Source organism: Protopterus annectens, chromosome 5.part0, assembly GCF_019279795.1.
Source record: "Protopterus annectens isolate FY-2018-M chromosome 5.part0, PAN1.0, whole genome shotgun sequence".
NCBI classification, from domain to species: Eukaryota; Metazoa; Chordata; order Ceratodontiformes; family Protopteridae; genus Protopterus; species Protopterus annectens.
In genome coordinates this window covers 595358256-595374551 of record NC_056735.1, presented here as the reverse complement: position 1 = coordinate 595374551, position 16296 = coordinate 595358256, and positions in this window count along the sequence as shown.

Below are 16296 nucleotides of genomic sequence, written 5' to 3'. Positions count from 1 at the left end.
CTATTCCAAGACTACAGCATCATCAGAAATGACAGACAACTTAAGAAAGCTGGTCATTGACCCTCATATACAAAAACAACCTAGAAATCATTTTCTACCTCACACCTACCCTAATTTTTCCAGTGCAGAAATAATTTTCTCTTTCTCCTGCAAGTCAACAAATGCAAGAGCTTATGTATCACTCCATCAATATCCCTTCTGGAAACAACACCCCATCACAGAAATCTTGTACTGGATGTCATATAATATCAACAAGGAAACCATCATATTAGGTGATGCTAATGTAGACTACCTACTTATCAACTCTGACTTCCCCACTCTCACCATCAATGTCTTAGGTTGCACACAAATAGTCCACTACTCTTACTTGAATAGGCAAATGCAATAATAGGTGGTCTACATTAGACTAGATCCTCACCACCATCCCTAACAAAATAAACACTCCTGGTTGCCTACCTGATACCATCAATGACCATCTACCAACCTTTTTTATTCATGTTGGTGCAAATGATGTCATCTGCAAGGATTCTCTGACTGTTAGTAGGGAACTGACAGCCCTCGTAGACAGTATAGCTTGTACTGGTATTAGGACGTATTTTTCTTAGGTCACCTATAGAAAGGATAGTCAAGTAACTGTGAATGAAAAGATTATTTGGGTAAATACCTACATGTAAAAATGCCCTGTTTTAAAACAATAGAAATGTGTAGAGCATCCAGCCTAGTTTTGAACACACGTGTTCAGACAGGATGGCATGCATTTGGCAAGATCAGGGAAGATAATTTTTGCAGCAGATATTTTGCAATATTTGACAAACACTAGGCAGGAGTTTTACCAGGTCAAAACTTTAACATTTCACAGATAGCAACATCTGATGCATCTCCGATGGTTGTTAATGCTAGGAGCATTAATAAGAAAGTTTTTTTTAATTCGAAAATTTGCTACGTTCCCACAAGATTGATGTTATTATTGTTTGTGAAACATGGTTAAAGAACAATGGCTGGAAACCAGTTCTGTTAGGGTAGACATGTTTTTACTGTAACAGACATTCTAACAAAAAATCAGTTGGAGGTGTTATGATAGGGAGTAAAGATAATTATGACACATTGAACCTACCAGGTATATTACATTCATGTATAATTTGAATATATGCTTTTCATTATTTCTATTTTTCCATTATTGTAATTATTTCTCCACTACTGTTTTTACTTTTTTGTCTTTCAATATAATAATAATGCTGATAATTCTTTATTATGTATATAAATATTTTCTGTGTATGTAATTATCATTGAGCTTTTCTCCCTGGGCCTCCACTGAAAATGGGCTCTTTCCAGGCCCAGTGGACTTTCCCGGTTAACAAATGCAATAAATAAATAAATACATAAATAAATAAATAAATTGTTAATTAATTATGAGACCTGTAATTATTACATGTTCAGTGATAACATCAATACTATAAACTGTGTAACTGTGACAATAAAAACAATCCTGGAACATAGAACAATTGTTAGAGTGTATAGACCACCAAAATCAAGTTCAGATGACCTAGAGGAATACATACATTTCTTGCATGAAATGCAGGAGGGAAAAATAATATTAGCTGGGGACTTAATTTCTCCAGAAACAGACTAGAATAATATTCAACTATGTTAGCATGGAAATTATTCACAGCGTATATTCAGGAACAGCAGTTGCTTCACATTGTGAAAAAAATACCAGTGGGCAGAACATACTAGACACTGTTCTTAAAGAAATTACTATTACTTCAATTCAAGTTTTACCACCATTGATGTGCAGTGATCATGAGGTTATACAGGTTAATTTGTTAATAGATAATTCTACCAAACTGAAATCTAAACTAATGCACAGAAGGTTAATTACAGACTATATGGAAGCAAAACAGTCACTATGTAAAACTAACCAGTAGTACACCATTTATTTTGTTGATGCTTAAATGTTTTTAAAGTAGGATACATTCATTGAGCAGTTTGCTGTTGCCATCTGACACTATGAAATTGTAACATAAAGAATGTATCATTTTAAAAGTTTGTAAAGCTGGTGGGGGGGCTTCCGAGTGTTTCACTACGTAGGCAACCTTTCAACGCATGTCTAGCAATCATGTGACTAGGTGGAGGAGAATTTCAACCCCTGTTTCCTGTGCAGGCTTTTTTCGGAGGAAGTTGATTTATTCAATTCAAAGAAAAGCTTTTTTATGTGCTTAAATTCTATGTTGCACTATATTAAACGCACCTTGGATTTATTCGACTTGTGTATGGTGTTTATGTACTACTGGTTGGCTTGCCTGAGCAGATTCCATGTGTGTGAGTTTACAGAAGTTTATCGTTCTTTCTAGAGTTCGTGTTTTGAACTATGTAAAACTAACTGGAGTGAGATGTTCAGTGGAAAAACCGCAGATGGAATGTGGAAAGTTTTGAAAGAGAAATTGTTTGAGTGCAAAAATCAAAAAAAAATTTTAAATCAGGATCTATGTATGCAGCATCAGGGGGATATATTTCCATAAGAACAAGATATCTGATTCAGGTGAGAGACAAAAAATATAAGAAATGGAAGACAGGTTGAAATACAACTTTGAAAGCTGAAATAAATAAGATGGACAAGCAGATTAAGCATTGTGTGAGACAAGATCAAGAAAAATTTGAAGAGAATTTATATAAAGATATTGAGCATAACAGGAAACCTTTTTACAAATGCATAAGATTTTGAAAGAGTAAAGCCATACAAATTGTAAGCTGTGCAGGTTCTAAAATTTATTCTCACACACAACAGATCATAGGATCATCGTAGGATCATAGGAGTTTACTAGGCTATTGGCCCTGGCACCTCTACAAGCCTAGCCAAATGGTTGCCCTTTAATAACCCCTAATGAGCACCTGTCACCCTTGTCCATGAGGGATGCAGGTGGAATACCTGGGGCTGAATTTGTGGTTACCCATCCATTCATCAAAGTCGTGCTTGAAGAGTGCCATCGAAATACTCTGCTTGACATGTATGGAGAGTTTATTCCAGAGAATGGGCAGCCTTTGGGAGACAAACCTGACTCTCCAGCAGGTTCTGTTGATATCACATATTAGGTATAGGTCTTTTGAGTGGGTGACATGTGAGGAGTTAGACTTCCGGATATGAAGCATACCCATTAGGGCAGGGTGTGAGATGGCCTTGTATGCGAGGCACAGGTCACCTCTGACCAATCTGTATGACACTGAATAGAGTGACAGACATTTGGGCCTGTCTACATAGGACAGGTATTTTAGGCCATGGATTCTCTTGGTAAGGTATTTCTGTGGCCTTTCCAATTGATGCAGGTGTTTGGAGAGGTATATACCAAATGGGGCATTATGCTTGATTATTGGCCTAATGATTGAGGAGTACAGTGAGGTAATAACCTCTTTTTTACTGGATACAATTCCTATACATATTATATGAGCCATGTAGAAGGTTTTTTGGACCACTATGGTTACATGATGGTTGAATGTGAGATTGCTCTCAACCCAGCCAGCATTCCAAGGTCTCTCACCACAGGTTGCGCACTTAGAGTGTTGCCGTAGATGTGGTCATCAGTAGGGGCAATGTTTTTGTCAAATGGTATAATAATAATTTTTTTGGGGTTTAATTTAAGGCCATGACCTTGGCCCCAGTCGTTTATTGCTGTGAGACCCTCTTGCAATATGTTAACATTATTGGGGGAGTCCACTACCGCTCCCAACTTACAGTCGTCAGCAAACTTGGTCAGCTTCAGGCCTTTTGCCTTAGCCTGGACCTCTGAGAAGTAAATGCCAAAAAGAAGAGGTCCCAGGATAGATCCTTGGGGAACACCACTGGTAACATGTCTGCTGGGGGAAGTGGAGTCACCTATTTTGACCTTGTAGGTCCTATCAGTAAGCCAATTGGCTACCCACCTGATTATAGATTATAGATATATTTACAAAATCTTTTGCAAAACAGTTTGGCACCACAAAAGGAGTGATAAGTTGTCCTAGTGATCTCCAGGTAACCCCATATATTGGAATCAAATTAGAGTATATTGAAAAAGAACTGCACAAAGTGGATCCAAACAAAGCACAGGGAAGACATGGAATTAGTAACAATGACCTGAGAACACTTCAGCAAGAACTTAGGTACCATTATATCTATTATTCACTAGGTCAAATAAATATGGGGAGATTCCTCAAGACTGGAGACGTGCTTATTAAACCTGTCTTCAAGGGAAAGGGGAGTAGGACAAACCCAGAGTCATATAGACTCTTAGGTCTACTTTAATGTTGTTGAAAAATAATGGAGAAGGTAATATTGGATAAGTTATTGTCAGAACTGGATAGGTTTAAACTTAAAACTATATATCAGCATGCATATGTTGAAAACAGATCTATTGCCACCTGTAACATGAAGTTCTATAACAATATAATAACAGCTATGAATGAAAAATTGTGCTGTGATATAATTTATATAGCTTTAACTTCAGCATTTGACAGGGTCATACACAAAACACTGATCGATAAATTAATGCACCTAGGTATTGATGTACTCTTGATAAGATGGATAGCTACATGGCTTACACATTGGAGATGGCAAGTATCATACAGCAACTGGACAGGTGAAATCTTTGGTTACAGTCAGGGTGTCCTACAGGGCTCTGTCCTAAGCCCTTACTTGTTTAGACTGTATCTTTCAGACCTAACTTTTTCATCTGAGGTGTTCTACAGTCTATATGCAGACAACCAGAAATTGGGTAAACTGATTACATGTGTTACAGATAAGGCATGTCTGCAAAATAACTTGATTACATTGACCATTTGGGCACAGGAGAATGATATGCTGATAAATACATCAAAAACTAAACATATGAGATTTGGAAGACATAAATTGAAAGGTGAATATTTAATACAGTGCACAATGATTGAAACTGTAGACTCATTTGAGGACCTGGGCATATGGGTAGATTCAGCTATGAGTTTTTCTAATCATATCAAACAACTGGTTAATGATAGTTATTTAACTATAGGTTGTATAAAAAGATTTATAAAGTCTAGGAAATCAAAAATGATGAAGTCATTGTTTGTTAGTTACATTAGACAGAAACTTGAGTATGGAATAACAATATGGAAACCCTATAAGAAAACAAGCATGAGTAAACTGGAAATACTACAGCAGAAATATACCAAGGGCTTCCATGGATGTGAAAATATAAGTTATTATGAAAGACTAAAATATCTGAACTTGTACAGTGTTTGTTATAGATATCTAACAGGAGATCTTATTCAAGTATATAGGGCATTTAGGGACAACTACTTCTGGAAATTTCTGGGGTTATCAAAAAGTACTAAATAATCATCAGACAACCTATGTAGAAAATTCTATAAGAATGAGAAGTGTACTAACTGGTTCTCTGACAGAGTAGCTGATGCATGGAGCAGACTAGCAAATTACATTAAAGCAAGTACTAATATAGATATGAAATATTTATATGTAGTATGTTTGTATGTATGTATGTAATCTTTGATGTGAGACAATCTAATTATACATTTGCTTTGGAATAGTTTCTAATTATTACAGGGCTTACTGGGACTACCGCATTTTTATTTTGAAAGAGACAGCTTTGTGATCAGACTGTACCACTGAGGTTTCTCTGTCTATAGAGGGAGTAATTAATGTTCCCATGAGTAGAGTATTTGATTGTATGGTGAGTGCCTCCAGTAGGTCTAAGTATGAGCTATGGGTTTCATGGGACAGAGAGGATGACCCATTGCTTGCTAGGATATGGTATGGAACTTTGTCTATTGTAATTTTCTCATGGAGAAACTCCAGCACACCATCCTGTTTAAACAACTTAGAGAAATGCTTGCTGTTAATGTAGATCATGAGTCCTCCATCTTTAGTCTCTCAATAGTGGTCTAAATGTGTGGAAGGCATTGAAACCATGCACTGCCAGAATACTTTGTGCCACTTTAAACCGCATCTTGGTAACAGCACAACTATCTATATTCTCAAGGGTGAGGAGAACATGTAGGGAGTGAAATTTCTTGTTTACACCCCTGGGATTGAGCAGTAACACCTTAAGGTTTCCTTGGGTTGAACTTGCTATGTTCGAAGGTTTGCTCTATGGGGGAGTATAAAGTTTTGGGAGTATTTGGAAGTCTAGTGGGGACAGATGCTGACCATCCTTGACAATGATTAATAAAGTAAATATTTAGTCCTTATAATCTTTCTTCACCCTAGAGCAGTCCATATAACTGTTCAGTTACCAGGACCCTTTATAATGGACATCTTGTCATTCTCTGTATAGTTCTTGTTGTAATACAGCTCCAAATGGAGATATGATTTGGATTTTCTCTCTCTGTCTTTCTCCTTCATTCCATATCTCATGACTGTCTCAGTTTTTACAATCTCCATTTTCTTTTGAAATGACTGATTATGGAAATTCCAACTGCTCTTCATCCTGTAGCCTTCATACATTTTGCTTTGCCTTGTACAAATATGTGTGCTTCTTCCTGTACTGCTCACTGCTATTACCTCACTTCAGGCTGTGGACTGTCCAGTGGTTGTTGGATTCTTATTATCTTTTACTTGTACGCCTGGTAGTTTTCTTCAGATTCTGTCATTATAGTATTTCTTTCAATAACAATTTCATTATATAATTTGCTTTGCATTTTATTAGCCTTCAGTCATGAACAGACCTGGTGAAAATCTGAGCCCATGCAAAAAATTTTGATTATATTCTAAGATTTTCAAGATGACAGTCCTGATAGCTTTTCTTACAGCTCTTTCTCATAATATTCTTCACTGTTTGGACAGTTTTCTGTCATTGCCCACTGAATTGCAGTTAAGAGTGAAGTGGGTCAAAGATTTCTGAATTCCCATTAATGCATACAAAACTTCTGAACTCTTTACTTGTGCACTGCAGACCACTGTCAAGCTATGAAAACATCACGTATCTCCTTTTTGAAAGCATTTAGTCTAATGCATTAATCACATTTATGCTTGTGTCTGTCAGTCTAAAAATTATGTGTAACTTGGAATTTTATTTATTTATTCTATTTTATTTGCAATTTGTTAACCGGGAAAGTCCACTGGGCCAAAATGAGCCCGTTTTCAATGGAGGCTCAGGGAAAAAAGCTCCATATTCAATTATTACAAAGCTAATATCAACAAAGTTAAGTACAATATAATTTTCAAAACTACTAAAAACACAGTAATATAGAAGACAGAATAATAACATTTGAGCAAGGTGTTGTAACAAAGCACTGAATAAAATTAAAACATAAGTATTTTGGAGTACATAAGTATAATTTGGAGTGCAGGCACTTATACACTCAAAGTTTCACGAGGTGAGAGGTAGGAAGAATTAGAGCAAGAGAGTATAATAGTGAAAGGTGAATAGGCTGAGATATGAGAGGAAATGAAATGAAGAGAGTCACTAGGTTGAGTTTTGAGAAAGGAGAAAAAAGGATGGGGGAGCAGAAAAGATATAGAGGGATTCAGGTGGGGTGAGAGCATGAGCATTCCCAGTGAAAAGAGAGATGGGAATGGAGCATGGTCTTGAAGGTGGAGTGGTTTTGGGTGATTCGAATGTGGGAGGTGTGTGAAATCCATAGACAAGCTAGGGAGAAAGACAGGAGAAATTGCTCAGGTGCAGGTAAGAGTTTGTACACTTTGAGGAGGTTCTGATTACTGGACCTGAGTAGTCTGTCCGGATGATGCAAGGTGAGTATGGAGGAGAGGGAAGGGCAGTTAGAAGATCTGAAAATTAGTTTGTGAGCAGTTAACAGCTGAATGTAAGAGAGATAGTGGGATAGTTCCAGCCAGTTCAAGGAGGGGAGTGCATCACAGTGGTGGGAGGAGGATTTGATCCCAGTAGCAAACTTAGAGATTTTATTGTAGCAGGATGACAGTTTTGACTTTAGGGAGGATTGAAGGTTGGTGAGTAGTGGGGCTCTATACAAGAGAGAGGGGATGAGGTAGGACAGTATATGTTTGGAAGAGGGAGTGAGATAATGGCTGTGACGATACAATATTCCAAGGTTTTGGTGTATTTTCTTAATACTAGTTTGTATATGAATGTCAAACTTTAAATGTTAATCAATGATAACACCTAGAAGTTCTGTATGGGAGACTATTTCAATGGGAATCTTATTCTGATTGACTATAGAGAAGGAATTTTTTATTGATAGAGGTGTTTTTAGATGGGGTAAAGATCATGATTTTGGTTTCGGATGCATTGAGAGCAAGGTGATTTTTCAGCATCCAAGATTCAGTACAAGAGAAGGCATCTTATGTTAGTTGCTTGAGTTTGGGGAGAGATTGAGCATAGCAAATTATGGTGGAATCATCTGCGTATTGGACAAGTTTGCTATTACCAATGCACTGACGAAAATTATTAATGCAGATGTTAAAATGTAAGGGACCCAGTATTGAGCTTTGTGGAACTCCTGTTGGATTGTAAAAGAAGGAAGAGGTACTATTGTTCCACTTGACAGCTTGCTGTCTATTAAAAAGGTAACTGGAAAAACAGTTAATAGAGGAGGGGGAGAGATTGAGATGAGAGAATTTGGACAAGCGAATGTTGTCAAAAACAGTATAAAAGGCCTTTGATAAGTCTAGGAGAAGGGTAGATATAATGTTGCCAGAATCTCGGGCATGGTTGATGATGTCAAGGAAGGAGAGATGGGCAGTGGTAGTACTATGTCCAGGTCTAAATCCATGTTGAGCTGGAGAAAGAGGTTGATTGTCTAGGAGGTAGGGAAGGAGTTTTAAGTGTATGTATTTTTTCAAGGACTTTTGAGATAGGGAACAGGATGGCTACAGGACAGAAGTTGGAAATGTCAGTATTGTTGCCTCCTTTGTGGAGGGGAATGATGAACGCTTTCTTCCAGTACATAGGATTCTTGGATTGAACGGTTGATAAGTATGGTGATGGGAAGGGCTATGCCATCAACAGCTAGCTTGAGAAAGTTAGATGGAAGGTTGCCTGGGGCATGAGAGCATGGTTTTAGTTTTAGTAGAAGTTTTTTTTATTGTGCAGAGAGACTGGTTGTATAGTAAAGGGGAAGAAGAGTAGTGTTGATGTCAGTGAGACCAGAGTTGAGGGTGTGGAATGAGGGTGGAGTAGAAGTGTTATTGGAGAATGATGTGGTGAGCTTGGCTATTGAATCAATAAAGAAAGAGTTGAATTGGATAGCTAAGATATGATCTGGAGAGTTAGGGTCAGGGCAGAGATTGTCTTTTTTGCCAGGAGAGGAGAGCAGATATACTGCTCAAAAAATTTTGGGGTTTGGATCTATGACTGTTTTGAAGCTTGGAGTAGTAGGACTTTCAGTCTAAAGCAATTTGTTTTTTCACTTTATTACAGAGTTGCTTATACTCAGCAAGGGTGTTAAGTGTTTTAGATTTATGGTAATGCTTCCAAGATTTATCTCACAAATGCATGAGTGTAATAGTTGCTTTAGTTAGCCAAGGGGTAGATTTGGTTTTGATTCTTTTAGTTCTGGTGGAGCGAAGCTATCTAGTAGGTTATTGAATGTAGTATTGAAGTATGTAACAGCGTCATCAAGAGGGAGAGTTTTTGCAGAGTTCCAGTTCATATGTTTTAGTGAGTCAGAGAAAGCTAGAGGGTTGAAGTTTTTAGGGTAGGAGTTGTGATGTAGTTGTGGTGAAGATAGAGGGAGGATGGTGAGCGACGAGCAAAGGCAGAGAGATGATCACTGAGGGAGTTGAGTAGGATGCCATTGTCAGAAATGGAGTTGGGGTAAGAAACTAATATCCAATCCAGAATGCTACCGGAGTTATCTTTATTAAATCTGGTAGGAGAGGTAATTATTTGGTTGTAGTTGCATAGGTTTATATTCTGAGGTGATGTAGGTGATTAAATAGTAGTCCAGTTTATATTTACATCACCCAGGAGTATAGTTTTATTGCTTATGTTGGAAAGTTTTCAGAAGGTGTTACTTTGTATATACTGTCGGAATAATAATTTCACCCACATATGAGATGTATGTCATCTCTGAGCTTGAAAAAATATGTACCCACTTTCCTCAACTGATATCATAAAATGGTAGCATTTCTTCCTATCATTTGTTGCTAGGATACAGACTACAGATTGCTCACTTCTAAATTACTTTTTTCTGTGTGAGTTAACCTTTCTATTTATCAATCGATTGGAAGCAATGCATTTTGTAAAATTTTGAATATTACATTATTGACAGAATATATTTCTTCTTGGAAAAAAATTATACTGGATTTTTTTCCATGCTGATGATTTTGCTCAGGCTAACCTTTGATTAAAAAGTATTTTAGTTGCTGAGTTTCTAAGTCACTTCTTTTGTATTTTTTGTTGTGTTTGGTAAATCTTGTATTATCCAAAGGATGCCCAATTTTGTATAAGACAGTTCTACATACATTTCTGTGAAATCTGCTCTCCTTAAATATATCTGCTGTGTGTAGTTTCTTGACTGGCCAGCATTTCACTTTCAGAACAAAGTATATTGGTGTGCAAGGGTTTGTGATCTATTTCTACTCAAACTTTTGCCATAGGCTTATTTATGGGATTTCTCATATCCATTGGGTATGTGTAAATGCCCTTAACACATCGGCACCAATTTTGTTCTCTTTTAAGATCTTAGGTACAATATAATTTGGACAGGTATAATATCATTTTGGAGGAGGGGAGCTTTGGTAAATAGTTCATTAGCACTTCAAAACTCTCTAACTGCTCACAGCATTCACAGGCTACATATTGCTTTAACAGCTATCACAGAGTCTATATAAGACAATATGCTTCAACTTTATCAGATATTGCATCATTTCCATAAACCACTGTAACTCTTGCTTAATTTCTGAAATTGATGTTTGAAAACCCTGGAGATTTTTCTGCATCACATTTCAGTCTTTGTGATATAAAGATAAGACTCAGTCATTTTAGATTGTTAGTTAGTTCACACTTGCCATTACTGAAGTTAGATTTATGCTGTCTTAATCCAGTTATCAGATGTATCAGTCATTTGTCATGATCTTCTTTCTCCTGATTCCACAACAGTTGGCAAACAATTATGCTTATTGCAACAGCTCTTATGGATACCTCTGCTGCTAACAAAATATAGCATAGCGAATTACAGAATTTCAGGACTTGGACCTACCTAATGGCATAATAAGTGTACAACTGAACCATTGTCAATAGGTTCATTGGTGTATACTAAGCAATTAAGCAAGAAGGCCATTGAGAAGCTGGATGCTGCAGTTTATCTACTTCCCTGTCCATAAGGGAATCACAAAGGTGAAGTTACAATTAAGATTCCATTTAGTCAGAGAATGTGCCATTTATGTGGTAGAAAGAGAAGCATTCTTGTTTCCTAAAATGTACATTACATTTTTTTGCATGTAGCATTAGTCTGTGGTCCCAAGACCATGAATTGCATGAATCGGTGATCAGCAAATGTGGTCATTCAAGCTATAAATGGTGAAAAGATTGCCATCTTGCATTCTTTCACTGACTCCTTTCATTGTATACAGTGGGTACAATTCTCTTTCATTTATGCTGTTCAAATCTAACAGATCAATGCAAATTTGTACCCTACCTTCTTTAAAAATGTGTTCATAGTGTTGAGGAATTCTTTTGACTTTAATTGCTTTTAGTGATACCTAATACATTCCTGTTATTACATAATTCAGTTTCAATAAGTATGTAACCATTTATGGGGCCACATACCATTGGTACAGCATCATGTTTTATTTCTGTGTGATACTTAGTTGCAATCATAGTCATACAGGATATTATTGCAATACTTCTGCACAATATCTGAGCTGTTGGTGTGACATTGTGAACATTTCCCACCATTCACAACTTCTCATAAGCTGCAAAACTCAAGCTATTATAACAATTTACTCTTCTAAGTCCGATTATTTAAAGGATGAGTGTGTATTCTCTAGTTTTGTACTCACACTTGAATAGATGTTGACTAAGTATGACATCCAGTGGCTGCAACAGGTTAACAATGCAACCCTAGAGCTTCCTTCAGAGCCATTTAGCACCAGCTATTTAAAAGTACTTTTTGAAAAAATAAATGCCACTCTCTGCACCAGTATCTAGTTTAAGTTCAACATCATGACATAGGTTAATAGGTCCATAGGAATATACTAGGCTATCAGGATACAGACCATTACAAGCCTAGCCAATTAACCATATTTAAACAGTCCTTCCATCCTCAATTAGGAAAGCACACGAGAGACCATGGGACAGTTTGGTGCTACTCATCCAGTTATCTAGATTTATCTTGAAGATGACAATGGTGCTATTTTGTTTTACATGTAGTGGAAATGTGTTCAGAATTTGGGGAGTACATTGCTATATGAGTTTATCCTGACAGCCTATCTTATTTATCTATTGATGATGGTTTACAATCTTTAAGTGGATATTTAAGATCTATTTGCTCTCAGAAGGAGTAGAAAGTAAAGGGAGGATGTATCATGTCTCAAAAGGTTAGACACAGATCACCATTAGAGACATACACAAAGAAAGCTGCCAGTCTATGTCAGCAACTGAGGGTCTTGAGATCTTTGATCCTTTTAGCTCAGAATCGCTGAGGTTTCTCAAACTGATTGATATATTCAGAAAAATGCATACCAAAATGTAACTGATGACAGATTGATAAAGGGAAATTAAGACTTCTTTGCATCTAGAGGAAATGCTTTTGGAAATTAGATGAGAATGTATAACCATTTACAAACTACTATAAAGATTTGATAGTAAAAAGGTAAGGAATTGGCAACAAGACTACTTAGATCCCTAATAACATTGTCGAATTGGAGGAATGTGTTACCTATATGCTATGATGTAGAAATGTTTTAAATACACAAATAAACTATATTACTTTTTTACATTTATTTTGAGATCATTGTTCTTGCAATTATTTTAACAATTAGTTCAAAATATTTAGTTCTAAAATGTAGAACTGCTCTCCTACTTCACTGCTTTAGATGCATTTTCCAAAGTAAGTGCTTAAAGTTTATGCACTTCCACAGTAATACTAAACAGATTGTTGCCCTGTTGTTGTTTTTGAAACAAGAAAATTTGTTTGCACTTGTTGCTTTTACTTTTTTTTTATAATGAATTTATGTGCAGAAATATGTTTGCTAGTGAATAGCTGTTCACGAGTGTGGAGGTGTAGTAACCCATTTTTTTTTTTGGTTTACTTTCAGAGAGCACCAGACAGAGTTTGTAAGAATGCTGCACCACATAATGTGAAGCAAGTCTGCTTTCGGACATGAACAACAGGTGCACGAGGGTGGAGTGTTGGCATTAAGTTTGAATGTAGATCATGTTAGTGAATAACTGTGTATTTTTATTAGTACTTAATTTTAAGATGGGTTTTTCTGTAGAAGGGAGGTTGTAGAAGGGATATTAAATTTACCAGATTAATATCTTTAGATTTTTTTTTTAAAAGTTTGATTTTATGTTTCAAAGATTGAGCTAGATTGAGGTAATTCAAAGAGGTAATATATAGAGGGGGAAAGGGGTTGAGGTTGTTTGATTTGGATAATACACACCACATTTTGCTGGATAAGGCATTTGTGTTTTTTGTTTTTGTTTTTTGATGTTGAGAACTAAAAACTCTAATTGAGCAAATAATTTTATAGTATAAATGGAAGTTTGCTTTTACTTTTTTTTTTTTTTTTTTTTTTTTTTAGAGAAATGCATTTTGTAGTATATATTCTGTAAGCATAGTTAAATTTTGGTCAACTTTTTCTGTCACACTTAAAGCCACATTTACTGCAGCTTGAATTATATTGAATTAGCAGCTTTTTTCTGGACTCCCACCTTTTTTACAGTACACTGCAACATTGGCCCATTTTTCATATCCATAGCTTTTACCACACTCTCCACTTATCTTCTTAGTTTGCTTTATTATTTTATTCAAATATGTTAGACAACTTTTCATAAATAAATTGTTTTAATTGCACACTCATAATTTAACTTTTCATATGCACATCTGCAGCTTTGTCTGTTTCCCTTAAAAGTCTGCCTTTGCTTCATCGTTTTATACATTAAAAAGTATTTGCTTCATCATTCTATACATTAGAATAGTTCTCTCCCTTAATAGAGGAAAGTACATCTTGTTAAATTCAGAGTTTTGGCAAAATTTCTCAGGTCATTATTTTATATGTATATCGTCTCTGTAGAATCTTGCCGACTTGTCAAGAACAAATGTATTATAAATGGCAGAGTCTTTCTAGTCCTCTAGTAATAACTGAATTGTTCTCTAATTGATGACATTTTTTTCTTTTTCTATTTTAAGAAAAGCAAAGGAATTAGATATACTCATATATTATTCACATGAATATAAGGAGAAATAGAGCACAGTGAAGCTTTTCAGGCATTTCAGGTAATCCACTTATTATGAGGACTAAATCAAGTGTCCAAATTTCAGCAATAATTCTTTCTAGTGAAATAATTCCAGTAGAGTACATTTGGGTCATAATTCTACTGAGAATTATAATTTTCTACTTCCAAAGAGAGCCTCTCTTGGAATCAAACATAGTTCTTCATATCTGTATGTGTACTTACTCATTCCTGGCAGATAGTTCAACACTCTTTGATACAGTATGGCATTAGGAGGTACAACAAATGACTAACCTTTTTTCTCTGTGTAAAAAAGAATGTACCTTATGACCTGCAAATTACTGTAGCTATCTTCTTATCATTAAATCAATATTTTTTTACTCATATAATTTTTATTTTGAATATGAAACAAACAATAAATGAATACTTATTACAATTTACAATCATATTACTTAATAAATTAACTATATACAAATTTACATTCAGCCTGACGTGCAAATTGAATGATAACAAGTTATACAAAAGTAGTTAAATTTAACTTTTTTTTCCAAGGATTATTAGTTAATGGCATAGGAAACATTCTTAATTCTTTGGTTTTAACTTCCATTAAGACTGTCTTCTTCATTAAACACAGAAAATCTTCTCTGCTAGGTACTATAGTAGAATACCATCTCTTTGTTATGCATTTCCTAGCTATAGCTAGTATTGTCCAAAGTACATAGAGGTTAGTTTTATTAAATAAAAAAACCCTTCAGCTATATTCAGTAATATTAAAGCTTTGGTCATGAGAAAATTATCTGTATGAATCGCCTGCATAAAATGATTAATATTTTCCCAAAAGGGTTTAATTTTTATACCTTCGTAGAAAATGTGAGACCAATCAGCTTTATCGATCTGTTGACATCTCCAGCATAACCCATTCCTAGAAGGATTTGATTTTTTTCAGGAGTTAAAAAGGATCTATGGAGGCATTTCCAGCTAAATATTCTCCAATAATGAGAACAAGAAGTCAATTTTACCAAGAGTAGTATGTTTGATTTATTTTCTAGGGTTAATTGAATCAAATATCCTTTAGTAATAAACTGCCGATATGCTAGTTTGAGTAATGATTTCTAGTTTTTTATTAGATTATATAAGTATGAAGTTCCATTTTTCATATTCTCATTATTATATTACTATTATATTACTATATTATATAAGAAACTAAGAGTAATGCTACTCAACGCCAGAAGTCTAAACCTCAAGATGCACGCACTCGAAACTCTCCTTAGCATGGAGAACATCGATATCTGTGCAGTAACAGAAACCTGGTTCAGGGTCGAGAGCACCCCAGCACTACCAGGTTATACCTCATACCATGCTTTTCGGCCCCAAAACTTGGACCGAACCACAAAAGGAGGGGGAGTATCGATATTCATCAAAGATACCCACACCTCCAGGTTGGTGGCAAAGCACGAAGCATCAGAGACTATCCATGTGCAACTAACAGTGGGTAAAACTGCCTTCCAGTTTATAGCCTGCTACAGACCACCCTCCCAAACCCAGGAACCCCACTTGGCCTTTCTGAGAACACTGGAAAATATGAAGGTCTCTCCAAACACCATTATATTGGGCGACTTCAACTACCCAAACATAGACTGGGAGCATTACTCTAGCTCTAACACCCTAGCCCAAAGGTACCTAGAATTTATAAACTCAAATGCTATGGAACAACTTGTTACCACTCCCACAAGAGGGGAAAACATACTGGACCTGATCATCACCGACATGGGGACTCTATGCTCCAGACCAGAAGTGTATCCCTCACTGGTAAGATCAGACCATAAACTAATCTCACTGGATATTCACATCCCGACCCCACCCCCTGCCCAGAAAACCACAGTGAAAAACTTCTCTAAAGCAAATTTCACACTCCTCAAAACCGAGGTGGAATCCTTCAAAGCCCCGGCCT